The following is a 3200-nucleotide window of genomic DNA, read 5'->3' on the forward strand; positions in this document are numbered from 1 at the left end:
AAAATTCCAAACCAGGATATCTTTTTATAAAATGATTTAATCTACAGCATTATCTAATCATATAAGGGGCCCCATTCATACCGGAGTTGCTAAAAGCATGTTGAAAGTATTCCGGCTCTGTATCATTGCTCAACAGGCCCTTGAACGTTTCTATTGTATAATATGTGTGAAGTAAAGGTAAAAATGTCACGTGTTTTATAACCTGATAGCCAAATAAAGCCTATAACACTTAATCTCTCTTTATCCACACCCCATTTTCCCTCACAAAAATCGATTTATGAAAACCCTCACTATTATCTTTTCTGCACATTGGCCTTGGGTTTTGACGAAGGGGTGGATTTTTATCCAACTGCTCTGCACGTATGTAATTAAGTATGTAAAGGATGACACCCCACTACGTCTACGCCACAGCTAATTACTATCTTATAGGAAGAGGTTTTGGAAAACAAAACGTTGGCTTGAATATTAGAATAGCTGACGGCGTTGTTGAGATAAAGGGGAGGGGGGTTATCATTATCTGATACAGGGGAGGGAGGGGGTATCATATTCTGATACAGGAGAGGGAGGGGGTATCATATTCTGATACAGGAGAGGGAGGGGGTATCATATTCTAATACAGAAGAGGGCGGGGGTATCATATTCTGATACAGGGGAGGGAGGGGGGTATCATATTCTGATACAGGGGAAGGAGGGGGTACCATATTCTGATACAGTGGAAGGAGGGAGTATCATATTCTGATACAGGGGAGGGAGGGGGGTATCATATTCTGATACAGGAGAGGGAGGGGGGTATCATATTCTGGTGTTAGAGCGCTACCCCACATTTGTTTTGAATATAGAGTCGTTTATTTGAAATTTATAACCCGGGTTCAAGTCAGTAGAATGTCTCTGAGTCCATCCAGCTCTGATGGGTACCTAACTCAGGTTAGGGAAAGTAAAGACGCCTCGGAATGGTTCTGACCATACTATCTCTTCATATGTCGAGGTCACTGAAACAGATGAACTCTACTTCATCTGCTACATGTGTCTTGGGCACGAACGGGAAAAAGAGGATTATGTTTGAAAATTAACAATGCTTTCACTAGATGACTTAGCAGTTAGGACAAAACAAATTTAGCGGCAACTAAAATACTGAGGCGCGTACACATGGGAACGTTTAGAGACCAGCCTTATGGGGCAGTCAAATGGACATCTCGACATAGAGTGATTGCTGCTTAAACATTGGCTGGATCAGCTGGGCGAAATCACGTGATTTAATTGAAGGGAGATGGATGGGAATTATTGGTCAGATAAGGCGAAATGCGAGGCCGTTGTTAAGTCCTGGTGTATGTTTTACAATTAGTCCTTCTGTGTCCTACAATTAGTCCTTCTGTGTCCTACAATTTGTCCTTATGTCCTACAATTTGTCCTTCTGTGTCCTACAATGTGTTCTTCTGTGTCCTACAATGTGTCTATGTATCCTACATTTTTTTTCTTCTGTGTCCTACAATTTGTCCTTCAGTATCCTACAATTTGTCCTTCAGTATCCTACAATCTGTCCTTCTGTGTCCTACAATTTGTCCTTCCGTGTCCTACAATTTGTCCTTCTGTGTCCTACAATTGGTTCTTCTGTGTCCTACAATTTGTCCTTCCGTGTCCTACAGTTTGTCCTTCTGTCTCCTACAATTTGTCCTTCTGTGTCCTACAATTTGTCCTTCTGTGTCCTACAATTTGTCCATCTGTGTCCTACAATGTGTCCTTCTGTGTCCTGATCCTTCTATGTCCCACACTTAGTCCTTCTGTGCCTCACATTTAGTCCATCTGTTAAAATATCTTGACGTTGTATGCATCATCGTTGCTCTTAAAAATGTCCATAGTTAATAAAGTCCTACGCTCTATACAACAAACAGTGTTTCTTTCAGGCATCTCTCTGCTCCACCCCCACATAGAATCTGTGTCCACCGTTTCGGAAGATTCTAGTGCCCCTCTTACCAAAGAAAATATCTGAAAGAAACCCTGCCTACTCGGTTATCATTATTGGCGGCCATCACGATTGTGAATGTGACGTACTTTAAAAAAATTAATTTGTCTAGAATAGATAATAGAAATAAATGGAAGCCACACTTTTTTTTTTTAAATAGACGGGCACTGTGACATTTTTATCTGGAACGTCATGGTGCGCGCGCTATCTGCCGAATTTTATGCCGTTACAATTACCTCCCAGCGGTAGGTCATGTGATCAAAGAGAAGTCATAACGTCGGATGTGGAAATAAATGGAGCACAGTTGATTGAAACAAGACAAGACATTAATTTTTTTTTATTTCGTGTCATTCGTTTTTTTTAGTTTGTGAAATGTTTAGAAAAACTGTTGCAAATTTTAAAAAAAAATCTTTGGTATTTTATTGGCAAGAGTAGTCGGTATTGTGAGGGCGTTTTGGTGTTGAGGGTTCCACGTTAGGTGGGCGAAGGAAAGTAATAATGTTGATTATTGGTAGAACGACTGTTGTTCTGCTGGTGAGGCAAACATCGTTATATACTATATAGTATAGGGTCACACACGTTTACATAGGGTAGGGTCACATATCTTTACACCGTGTAAACTCGAGGTGATGTGTATTGCCATAATATTTTAATGGCATTATTCATCATATTGTGGTTTGTTATGATACATTATGTGTAGGTTTGTTACAATACATCACGTGATGATCAAATATCACGGCACATCATGTCATGGCTTGATGGCATAATAATCATGTGGCGCTTTGACATTTAATTATGGGACGTGATAGTTACAATCATTCCTCCTACAATATATTTTATCAGCGATTGATCGAAAATCAAACCTCAATTAGGACTAGACAAGCTCATCTTTCGTCTGTTACCCGTAAATCAACCCCAGCCCCACCCACAGCCCTACTCCCCCACACACCTCCCCCAACTGACTGCCCCCACAGTATGTGGCCCCCACACATCTCCACCAACTGACTGCCCCCACAATGTGTGGCACTCCACACACCCCGCCCAACCGACTGCCCCCACAGTATGTGGCCCCCCACACACCTCCCCCAACTGACTCCCCACAGTGTGTGTCGCCCCTCACACCTCCCCACTGACTGCCCTCACTGTGTGTGGCACCCCCACACCTCCCCCAACTGACTGCCCCCACAGTGTATGCCCCCCACACACCTCCCCCAACTGACTGCCCCCACAGTGTATGCCC

Source organism: Physella acuta, unplaced genomic scaffold (assembly GCF_028476545.2).
Source record: "Physella acuta isolate Inbredline_101_S28 unplaced genomic scaffold, ASM2847654v3 ptg002086l, whole genome shotgun sequence".
NCBI classification, from domain to species: domain Eukaryota; kingdom Metazoa; phylum Mollusca; class Gastropoda; family Physidae; genus Physella; species Physella acuta.